Source organism: Neofelis nebulosa, chromosome 2 (assembly GCF_028018385.1).
Source record: "Neofelis nebulosa isolate mNeoNeb1 chromosome 2, mNeoNeb1.pri, whole genome shotgun sequence".
In the NCBI taxonomy this organism is placed as follows: Eukaryota; Metazoa; Chordata; class Mammalia; order Carnivora; family Felidae; genus Neofelis; species Neofelis nebulosa.
Window position 1 is genome coordinate 81,131,287 of NC_080783.1, and position 12,226 is coordinate 81,143,512.

Here is a 12,226-nt window from a genome sequence, read left to right on the forward strand (position 1 = left end):
AATAAACATTTTTACCTTCATTATTTTAGCCATGGAATCCTTGTCCAAATGCAATCTTAGTTGGAAGCACAAATATAAGAAACAAGCCTAATCTTCGCCCTAGGGTATGGGACTAAAGGTCTAGAATCAAATTAACTCAATGTAAAGTCACAGACACTTAAACCTGAGTGAGGCATCTTTCTGGGTCTTATCCCAAGGCCCATGTCATTTCAAAGATCTCTCAGATAACTGCAGTGACCCTGTTGATCTCTCTAATGTCCTCTGTACTAACAGCCAGCCACTAACACAGTCTAAACCAACCACGTCTTTGTTTTTTACATGGAGGTTAGTTTTTCTGCTCAGTTAAGCTGTAAACTGCCTATGGCAGAAACCTATCTTTTGTGTTTTTCATTTAAGTAGAAGATCCCATCTATAGTAAATAATTCACCAAAAGTACACCCTAGAAACAATTCTCATCAAGTCAAAGCAAAACAGAAGGAGAAAGATGAGGCAGGAGGTACTCGGTTTTATGCGACCCGTTGCTTGCTTTCTTTTATACCTCCCGCTCTGAGCACTGGTTAGTAATCAGAGAATCAGATTTGGAATCTGGCAGTTTTAGCTTACTAACTAGGCTATTTTATTTACCTCTCTGTGCCTCAACTTCCTAACCTGTCAAATGGGGATAAAAACCTTGTCAACTAATTGTGAGAACTTTGCAATATTTTGTAGAGAACACCCATAATAGTAACTTTCAGTCCCACTTCACTTTGCCATTTTGTATCCTTTGGGACATTTGGCCTAGTTAATTAGCCCACAGGAGTTAAGGAAAACTTCCTTTTACCGATACTGCCGGCCGGGTAAGCCCCAATTCTGAGATTTAATTTCCCTTATCGTGTTATCCTGGATACAAATATTATGGACTTCATTGTTCTCTGTAGCTGTGTATTCATACTGTGAGCTGAACTTGTGCGTGAGTGGTGATTGGGGGTTGAGATAAAGGTGGTGGAAGAATAGAGAAACAGAGAAAGAAACAAGAAACAGAGCATTGTTTGTATCTCCTTACCTAGGCATCCTTCCTACTCCTGCCCTCCCCCTTCCCCTACAGAGAGATGACTGGCTTTGACCTTTCCTCCTTTTGATTATTTCTAAAAATGTAAAAAGGACTATTTGTGATCAGTGAAGGACTTCATCATGATTTTGTAGCCCATCGCTTCTAAAACTTTAATATGCATGAGAATCATGAGGGGTCTTGTAAGTGCAGATTCCAAATCAGTAGGAGTGGGTGGGGCCAGAGAGCCTGCATTTCTCCCAAAGCCTAAGAGATGCTGCTGATCCAGAAACCAAAATTTGAGAAGCCAACATCTATATGACTGCATCAAGGCAGTGGAAGCTAGTCGTATCAAACACAAGGAGGAAAACAACTAAAAACTCATTCTCAAAACTCAGTTGCCACTGCCACGGGTGCATTATGGGAATAGAGAGAATGCATGTGCTTATTTACACATTCGAGTTTTTTGTTGTGGTTGCTGCTGCTGTTGCTTTATTTTCACCTTCTTTTTGCTTAAGTACTAGTTCATATTCTCATTCTTGATCTCATCCTGTTTATCATTGGTAAAAGCTCTACTCTCCTTTATACCCCTCATAAACACATACACCTACTCTAACTTGCTACAAACTTTGAGAAATATTTATACATATCCTAGAAAACTAACAAAATGGAGCAAGAATGTGTTTTAGAAGATTTTTAAAAAAACTTTTTTTAATGTTTATTTTTATTTTTGAGACAGAGAGAGACAGAGTGCAAGTGGGGGAGGGGCAGAGAGAGAGGGAGACACAAAATCTGAAACAGGCTCCAGGCTCTGAGCTGTCAGCACAGACCCTCATGCGGGGCTCGAACCCACGGACCGCGAGATCATGACCTGAGCCACCCAGGCGCCCCGTAGAAGATTTTTAACACTGGAGCACCTAGGTGGCTCAGCCGGTTAAGCATCTGACTGCGGCTCAGGCCATGATCTCACGGCTCTTGAGTTAGAGCCCTGCATCAGGCTCTGTGCTGACAGCTTCTTCAGATTCTGTGTCTCCCTCTCTATCTTCCCCTCCCCTGCTTGTGCACGCTCTCTCTCTCTTAAACATGAATAAACATTAAAAAATTAAAAAAAGAAGATTTTTAACATTGATCTCCTATCTCTGCACACTTCAGTAACAAGCATGTGAAAAATGCTGTGAAGGTAAGTGTGGCCCTATTATTTCCAGCACTGATCTGGAGCCAGATGGGTATATCTGAATCCTGGTTCCAGCACACGTTAGCCTGGGGCCGGCCGTCTAACATTTCTGTACATCAGTTTCCTCATCTGCAAATTGAGGCTTATGATAGTTTTTGTCAAGGGATTCAAATAGCTCTTCATATGCAGGAAACACCATATGAGCAGAAGGTATTATATAACACACTTATATAATTCTTTATGTTAAGGAATTGTTTGACTGTAAGAAGTGAGTATATACTTTGTGAGCTGTGTTTATGAAAATCAGCATTTTGGAGGGCACTCAACTACTCCAGTATATATTATCTTTGAATAATTACATGCCATGGATCCTGTTGTTTTTTGTTTGTTTGTTTGAATGTGAGTTTATAGGGGCGTCTGGGTGGCTCGGTCGGTTAAGCGTCCGACTTCGGCTCAGGTCATGATCTCACGGTCCGTGAGTTCGAGCTCCACGTCGGGCTCTGTGCTGACCGCTCAGAGCCTGGAGCCTGTTTCAGATTCTGTGTCTCCCTCTCTCTGACCCTCCCCCATTCATGCTCTGTCTCTCTCTGTCTCAAAAATAAGTAAACGTTAAAAAGAAAAAAAATTTGAATGTGAGTTTATAATTGTACTCAATATTTTAGTATTATAAGCCAAATTTTTATTTTTCTTATAATAATAAGTATATCTATGAGCCAGTAGTTTAAGCGTACTCTAATCTAAGCAAATTGTATCTCACAAGCTCGTGGTGGAGAAAATCAATATATGTTTAAAGTTTCTTAACACCAAATAACTTGAGAGGCACATAACATAGTGGTAAAGAGTATGGGCTTTGCACTTGCACCATATACAAGTCTCAGTTCTGCCATTTACAAGCTGGGTGACCTTGGCAGAGTCACTTCATTTTAATTTCCAAAACAACTACAATCATAAACCCACCTTATAGGACTGTTGTGAGGTGTAAGGCACACAATATAAATTAAGTCTTCAGGACAACGACAGTCTTTTAATAATTTTCTAATCAATGAAATCATAATAGCAACAATAATAAATACATTGGGGATCATGAGCCTAGGGAATAAACAAATCTGAAAGGCAGTGCAAGCACATTTAATATCAGTAGAAAAATCCATAGCATCTTAAGAAAAAGTCATATATTTTCCCCTCCTTCAAGGTACTTCAATCATCTTTCTGCCTCTTTTCAATCTCTAAAAGTAGGGTGATGGGATGTACCAGCTTGCCCAACATTGTCCCATTTTACCCTAGCACAGTTGCTAATAACACAGTCTTTTTCTTCCAAAAGCATACCAGTTAGGAAAATAAATGTCACTGTCACTCACCTGAAGGTACTGTCTAAGTTGGCCTTGGGCCTTATTAAGACACGCTTTCAGATGATAAAAAATATGAGCATTTTTTTCAAGTATTACAAGTCCCAAATTTCCTAGAAAATAGAATTGAAATTCCAAAAATATATTTTTCTTGTAACAAGTCTCAGTGTATCTTTTCTACCACTATCCCCAAGACATTTATGTGAGATCATTTGATTTCCCAAAGGTGAAGATCATTGAGCTATGAAGAATTAAACATGAGAAGAATTGAGATCTGACGGAGAGAACCCAAGGTAGACAACATGGAAGGGACCAGAATCAGTGCTACAAGGGGAGAGGTGGGGCTAAAAATATGGGAAGGGAAATACACTGCTGGTGATCCATGTTCCAGCATTGCCTTTAATTTTTACCTTCTATTTCCCCTTCTCTCAGTTAATGGTATTATGATTATTATACATTGAACAGGCATGGTGGTAAAAAACATAGAATCCGAATTTAATAGCCTCCATTCACCTTCAGACAGCAACGCATACAAGCTGTATAACTTTGGGCAAGTTACTTAACTTCTCTGGGCCTCATTTCTTCCTGTGGTAAAGTGGGACGACTAGCCTACCTCATGGGACTGATATCAAGATTAGATGAGGTAATATGTGTAAAACTCCTAGAACAGTGCCTGGTGCTCAGTAAGTGCTTTTGTGCTAATTTTTGTCTTCCTTCAGGTCTGTTATAATGAGAAGGTCTAGGATTCATCCTGATACTCGAGTTTTAAGTCAAATAACAGATCCACCTCACAGTATTGTTATTACTCTCCTTTTCTTTTGTTTCATCCTACTGAATTTTTTTTATGTTGATGTGTTGTCTCATTGAATTTCATCTTTCAGTGTTTACTTTCACACTAACAATAGCTCAAAAAGGATGAGCACCATAAAAGCGAAAGATGAGCTTTGAGTTGAGTCGTAAGAGAAATGAAAGTAACCAGTGATAAAGTGAAAAGCCTTTAATGGGTTCTACTGTTTAAAGGGAGAGGTATTTCTATCACTATTGCATGCTATCTTCAATCACTACTCTGGACTGATGTTATATATACATATTTTGGTGACAGAAGAAGAAATGAGATGGGCCATTCAAAATTGGTGGTTTGGAAATAATCACATGTCATGGATAAAATAATGTCCCGTTTCCCAAGGAGAACAGGATGAGGAAATAATTGTTTTGAAATGTAAGATTCAAGTAAGGTGGCTGATTTAAATTATATAAAGCATAATTAGCACCACTGACATAAATTACAGGTATAAGACCTGCTGGGTCATGCACGTGTCCTTTTAACCAGGTGCCATGGAGACAGGTACCATAGAAACAGGTAAATCTTATATTTTACTTTTTGAAGACATTAAACTTATTATGCAATTGCTTTAGCTTTCTTTTTACATATAGATCTGTAGGAAAATTATAAACTATCTAGATAATTCAAAAATTTAAAGTCACACTTCATTTTCTATTTAGAAAGAGTATGAGTTTTATTCAACTTAAGGGTAATTGTCTCAGTTCCTCAAAAAAAAAAAAAAGACTATAAAAGTGTGTTGGCAGATGTTAAAATCAGGTACTTTCTGTTGATTATTAGTCTTTAGGGAGTAGAATGATAAAAGAGGCTCAAAATAAGTAAATCACAAGTTATGTCCTGTTCCCTGTTTCAAGCCTTATCTAATTGTAGAAAGTACCCTTAAAACATTCAAAAACCCATACTTCTCTCCTATGGACATTTAAGATGGTGAGTACTGAACACAGAAAAAAACAAAACAAAACAAACCCAAGATCAAAAGTGCCTCCTGAATAATCAGAAAGAGATAAAAGAAAATTTAATATCTTTCCATAATGTGAAGTGCTAAATTTAGTTCCTTGAAAAGTGGTAATCCACAGCCCACGGCCAGATTTGTGGTGGAACTCAAGGCACTTTGTGGAACCAAACCAGCTAATATAGCTGATTCCGTAAGCATTTGCCACAAAGAGAAGTTGTTTTGTATTTTCCCAGAGTCCCATTTGACCAGTTTTTGTATTTTACTCCTAGAACCACAATCATAATTTCAGAATAGTTCTGAGTTTCCTTCTGATTCTACTTTTTGATCAGATTAATCAATGGGTTCATCTATACCATAGTAGTCAGGTGCCTGGTGTTTCTGGGCCTCTGCTGACTATGCCATCATGGAGGGGTTTAGCCTGAGGGGTCAGAAGGTTACCACCCAAAGAGCTCTTGGACTCATTCTCCTCCACCACAGCTGCCGCTTCAACTTCAGGAATAGGTTCTATATGCCATAGGTTTACATTTGTCCTGGCAGAAGTCAGTTGAGAAGTAATAGAGATCAATCTATTTTGAGGGCACTGGCCTTGTTATTGCATATACTTGTACATATATATAGAAAGTCAGAGGGAGAGAGAGAGAGAGGTTGTAGCAACAGTGTCCAAATCATGATGGATTCTATGTCTCATTCCCAGCCCTTCTGTATACATGGCTCTAGTCCTGTAATGATTTATTCTTATTAAAGAAAACCAGTGCACTGAAACTGTAGCCATTGCTGTGAAGCAAGTTGGCCAAGGGTCACTGCATCCTTTCCTTTAAAATACCTGCTTTGTTTGCACTGAAAAACAAACAAATAATAACCCTGCTTGAAGCTCCTTTGTTTGGAAAGCCTGCTTGCTTGATATATGCTCTCTAATCTATTTAGGGAGGGACTTGTTCCTTTGTTTCATGTCCAATGGGATTTCCCCTGTGTGAAGTTTAATGGGATTAAGCCTTGGAAAGATTGTGAGATTTCATCATCAGCCTTCAATCTCTGCCCCAGAAAAGGTTATACAAAGAATAAAGGTATGTCGTTTTGTTAAAACACTCACCTGCATGTCCCTACAGAAGACCAGCTATGGGTTGTGAACCCAATCTGATTTTGTCTCCTCCCATCACCGAAGAAGTTATTTGAGGTCTGAGTCCCAGGACTGCTTGAACTAGGATTTCTACTTTCTGAAAAAGACTGAAAGAAAGCACTGCAGTAAATTAAAACAAACAAACAAACGAAACCAACCAACCAAATAAACAAAAAACTTATGTTTTCTGAGTGTTGCATTTGAAAGGAAAGAAAAGGTGTATGAAATCACTTGACCCAGTTCTATATCTTCTTAGTGTAGTGAAATGTTTGTCCCTAGTAGATGTAAAGAAGAGAAATAGTCAATCATCCATGTTTTGGGTGGGGGGATGGGATAAATGGGCTTTTTTTCTGGATGGGGGGATGGGATAAATGGGTGATGGGCATATAGGAGGACATTAATGAGCACTGAGTCTTATACGTAAGTGATGAATCACTAAATTTTACTCCTGAAATCATTATTACACTATATGTTAACTAACTTGGATTTAAATAAAATCAGAAAAATTTTTTAAAAACTGAAAAAAAAAAAAGAAAGAAATGTTGTAGAATTCACCTGTGGGGGTGGGGCAGGGGAAAGAAAGCTTTCCTAATTGTCCAAGAAAAAGTCGTTATATTTTTGCCTCTAGTGCATTGCTAGCCTTACTCTCTACTGCTTTATCAAATACTTATTGCTACAACAACATCCATTCCATTGATCTCTGGCTTGACAGACCACAGAATAAAGTTGTTTCTTTTACTATTGTCTCAAAACCCACCAAAATGAAGAAGGGACAAAAATAAAGGAATGAAGCTAGGAAATGGGTATAACCATTTATCAGAGAATTATAAGAATAGCTACCAAATTCTATAGGACAAAACTGAGGGCAGACACATACTCTGCAGAGTTCTGGCAATGTCTAGACTATGGCAGACATAGCCATTCCTACTGAATAGCCATTCCTTCAACCTGCTTCCTCCCTACACATACCCCTACCCCTGACTTTATTCATTGCCAAAAGACCTTGAGTTTTGTGTAACTATGGGGTGGCCATGAACTTCAGAGATTGATTGTGATTAGTCTTGGCCCATCATCATAATTTGTCAGTGTCTGGTTTGAGATAGAGAAGTGGCACAATTCTAGAAATTGGACATAAGAGTGGGCTTCTGGGAAATTTTTGTTCACTTTAAAAAGGAACACAGATAAGTAGATAGGTGAACCCTTTTACTGACTCTGAATATTAGTATCTTGGAAATATAGTCCCAACCACCATGGGACTATGAAGGCAGCCAGCCTGAGGGGAAAGTGAGCACACAGAATTTGGCAGTCAGAAAAGATGCAAAAGATCTGAACCTTTAGAAATGTCTCTGTTCCACTGAATAAACCACCCTGCCAGTGCCTACCTGCTGATTCCTCTTATGTAAGATAATATATGTCCTTGGGGGATTTAAATCCTCTTACTTGCAGCTAACATAATCCTAACTGATATAGCTTGGTCCTTAAAAGTAGGGTATAAGGGACCCACTACTCCTGTATTATAATGACAAACTCTGGGGTTCAAGACGTTATGGGGAAGCATCCCTCAACTCTGCTGCATCATAGGAAGACATTGTGGGAAAATGCTGAATATAAATGGTCCATCTATTCAGAGCTAGCATTAACCATACGCAAATGTATGGATTATGGCTTGAGAGCAGAATATAAATGTTTAAAATTTTGAAAATGTAGAAATAGCAATATAATTAATAAACTCTTGAAAGTGGAGAATGGTGGAAACTAATATAATTAGGCTTAATTTTTAATCTTTCATATTAAAGCAGGCAAATCAAGCAATAGAGGTGTAAATGCATTAGTTCATGATATAAAGCTATTCATAAGAAAAATTTTCATTAATAACACAACAACTAAAAGCAGGAGATAGAGTGAGAAAGAAAAGTGGGAGAAAATATGAATGTTCCAGTTTATTCACTGTTTAAAAAGAATAGTCAATATGCACTCTGTATAACTGAAAAAAAAATGAGAAGATTTTTGTTTTTAAGATTATTGTTAAAATTTATAAACACCAGGTTTACAAGACCTAAAAATAATGTGTGTGCCCTCCAAGCCATCGGTTGGAAAACATACCCAAAATAAAACACAGGCATTGTATATAAAAAATAATCATTTAGAAAGCGGTAACAAGAAATCAAAACAACAACTAAGAACAAATGTACCTGTTATGTCAATAAATATAAATAAGATGAACTCAATAATTTAAAAACAGAGACTCTCTGAATGGAGGAAAGCCTCTTGTACTCAAGGTGCTAATGAGGTGCTGTCCAGGGGTAAGTGGGGGGAGGGGAAATACCCCTTCCATTGTGTTTTCAACTGTACCTTTTCATTTATTCTCCAAAGCAGCATTTCTTAAACTTAAAATCTCAAAAAATCTTTCATATAATCATTTTCTTCAGCTTAAGGCTCTAACCCTTTCTGTTGATAATCAAGGCTCCATTTCAAGCTGGTTTAGAGATGTTATGCCATCCTTCTCCATTGCTTTGACTTTCCCTATCTTCTTCTGGTGCCATACAAAAATGTCTACCCCTTTCTTCACACCTTCAAAGGAAAATCTCCAGGCACATCAAGCCATAGCTATCAGCTGACCCTCTTATTCAAAAACATAAAGACTTTGTTTTTAAAATTGGGCAGTTGGGAAACCCTGTCACATCAGTATCAGAAGAATTCTTGCGAATTAATTCAACGGCAATGTGCTACGTAATGAACCAATTGCTGGCACTACAAAGCTACATAAATCATGATGAGGCTACAGGCTGCATGTTATAAGCTATGAGATTTGCAGTTAGGTTCAAAGAGTAACAAACATGTACCATGAGTATAAAAATGAATGTCACTGAGTTCAAATGGATACATCAGCTCTAATGTCTCAACAGACTAGAGTGGGTAGATTCATTAAAATAAAACACACTTCTAAAGAATGAAGCAGGTTGACTGATTATGAGAAATATTTAAAAGCTCAGTGTGTCTATTTTCAAGCTGGTAAATCATGATGGGCAGGTCAAACTCCATGTCAGTTTAAGAGCAGTTCTCTACCTCGGTGAAGGCATCTGGATGATGCAATCAGATGTTGAGTGTGTTGCAATTTGTTAGCAATAATAGTTAAAGTGTAGATGTTTGAGAATGATTTACTGAATAAAAACCAGAATGGGTTCAAGGCTACCTATATAACATTCTTCTAACTTGTATTTTGATATGCCTTATTGAGCTTCAATGAAAGATATTTAAATATCATTTCTCTTCAGAGAATCACAAATAAATCTGTATGCACCCATGGGAATATGTGTAAACCATTAGTTTAAATACTGATGGTTGGAAAACAACCTAAAAGAAGGATTTGCAAAGGCACTGAAACTAAATAATATAAGGATATTAGAGGATAAACCAAAACACCACCATGAGAATACTTGGATTTTCCTGTAATCTAAAGTAACTATGAATTTTCTTTTAAAGAAAATAAACACCTGGGAAAACTACCAAGAACAATGTGCAAATCCTCTTCCTTCATTTGTCCAAGTAACTGAGCTGGCCCACCCCAAGAGGCATAAAATCTGTGGAATTCTCGTTCCCCAGGAGGTGGAGTACAAAACGCTAAATGACCTAGGACTGCCGTCTTTCATAACCAACTATAATTTTATTGATTTTCATCTGTTACCCAAGTCTTGTTAGGAGACATGAGAGGTCTGCCAAAGCAAACAGAAAGACGCCTAGACTGCCATCTGAGCTTTATGTTACGTAGGCTACGCCTATTGATGGAATTTAAAATTGGAGGTTGCCAGGAAACCAGAAGGAAAGTTCAGAATGATGTATGTTTTCAGAGAACAAATAATTGTTCTTTCTCTAATTTCTACCTTTTTTTCCCCCATGGAACTTTACCCACCTTTTGGTAATAAAATACAATGCATGATATATTTATCAATGCAACTAGTGATTTTGGTATTATGGGATATCACTAAATATGATCAGTCCTTGACCTATGCCTTTTCCCCCCTATAAATTCCAGTGAAATAGTTTAGGTTTTATTACACTAAAGTTTTCCTTTTACGATTTATGTAGAAAATAGTGAAGACTTTTTTAAGTTAAAATCATTTAACATTTCATTACAAAAACTATTTTTACAGATAAAGCTGAATCTCTTTAAAATTATTCTTTAGTATTTCATAGATTAAAGGTCTATATTTAGAGGAATTCTCTATAAACCAATCTTAACTGGTGATCATCCAGCTTTGCTTCTGTTATTTCCATAACATCTACTCATGTATTTACTCTACAGTATGAGCCGTATTTTCACATTAAGGATCTCAGATATTTTAAAACATTGATCGTGATATCCCTCCTTGACATTTTCTTTCTTAGTCTAAATATCTACAGCACCTAAACATTCCTCTATTTTTAAAAATCTTGACGCAGTTCTACTTCTCAGTTTTAGGCATATCTTATCCCTGGATCCTGAGAACATTTTTTTTTTTTCTAGAAGAAATGAGAAACAATGTTAAGATTGAAACTTTAAATCAGGTTCAAATATTATGGCAGAAATATATGGGAGAAATATATTATGAATCTGTAAAAATACTTGTAATAACAATAATTTAACACTGTGATTTGTCAGAGACTTTGCAAATGTTAAACAAGGATTATTTTGTATATTTATCTCACTACACCATGGATAGGGGATAGTGGTGGCTTTGCTGTGCGGGGGAGGAATGTCTGCTTCAAAGAATATCTGACTGAAAGGACATATGTGAAAATGCTCTCAACTTCAGTCTCTACATAAGTGATATATATTTTTTATTAAATTTCAATCACTCAATAAGTATAATATGCCCATGCTTACCATATAGGTAGAAATAGAGAAAACAAGGTTATTTTAGTGATAAAAATGCATAATCCATTAATTTGTTGAGAAAATACTTTGCTGCAGACACTCGTTGGAAATGGACAGATGGAAAGACACCATCTCTGTCTTCAAAATGCTTAGAGGAGTTTCGGAAGATGGCGGCGTAGGAGGACGCTGGGCTCACCGCGCGTCCTGCTGATCACTTAGATTCCACCTACACCTGCCTAAAGAACCCAGAAAACCGCCAGAGGATTAGCAGAACGGAGTCTCCGGAGCCAAGCGCAGACGAGAGGCCCACGGAAGAGGGTAGGAAGGGCGGCGAGGCGGTGCGCGCTCCACGGACTGGCGGGAGGGAGCCGGGGCGGAGGGGCGGCTCGCCGGCCAAGGAGAGCCCCCGAGTCGGGCTGGCAAAAGCGGAGGGGCCGGACGGACTGTGTTCCGACAGCAAGCGCGACTTAGCGTCTGGGAGGTCATAAGTTAACAGCTCTGCTCAGAAAGCGGGAAGGCTGGAGGACAAAGAGAGGGAGAGCTGCTGAGCCCCCGGACGGACGGCAGAGCTCAGCTTGGCGGGGAACAAAGGCGCTTGCCAGCGCCATCTCCCCCGCCCATCCCCCAGCCAAAATCCCAAAGAGAACCAGTTCCTGCCAGGGAACTTGCTCGCTCCGAGCAAACACCCAACTCTGTGCTTCTGCGGAGCCAAACCTCCAGCAGCGGATCTGACTCCCTCCCGCTGCCACAGGGCCCCTCCTGAAGTGGATCACCTAAGGAGAAGCGAGCTAAGCCTGCCCCTCCTGCCCCCGTGCACCTTGCCTACCCACCCCAGCTAATACGCCAGATCCCCAGCACCACAAGCCTGGCAGTGTGCAAGTAGCCCAGATGGGCCACGCCACCCCACAGTG

General features: G+C 38.8%; 1 long non-coding RNA gene across 1 annotated transcript in view; it reads right to left on the reverse strand.

The window, feature by feature from the left end:
* Positions 1-12,226, reverse strand: part of LOC131503703 (uncharacterized) — an 86,798-nt gene that overhangs the window by 38,943 nt on the left and 35,629 nt on the right. The window contains exon 5 of the long non-coding RNA XR_009257538.1: positions 6,434-6,567. This is a non-coding gene — a long non-coding RNA (uncharacterized LOC131503703). The remainder of the gene's footprint in view (positions 1-6,433; positions 6,568-12,226) is intronic.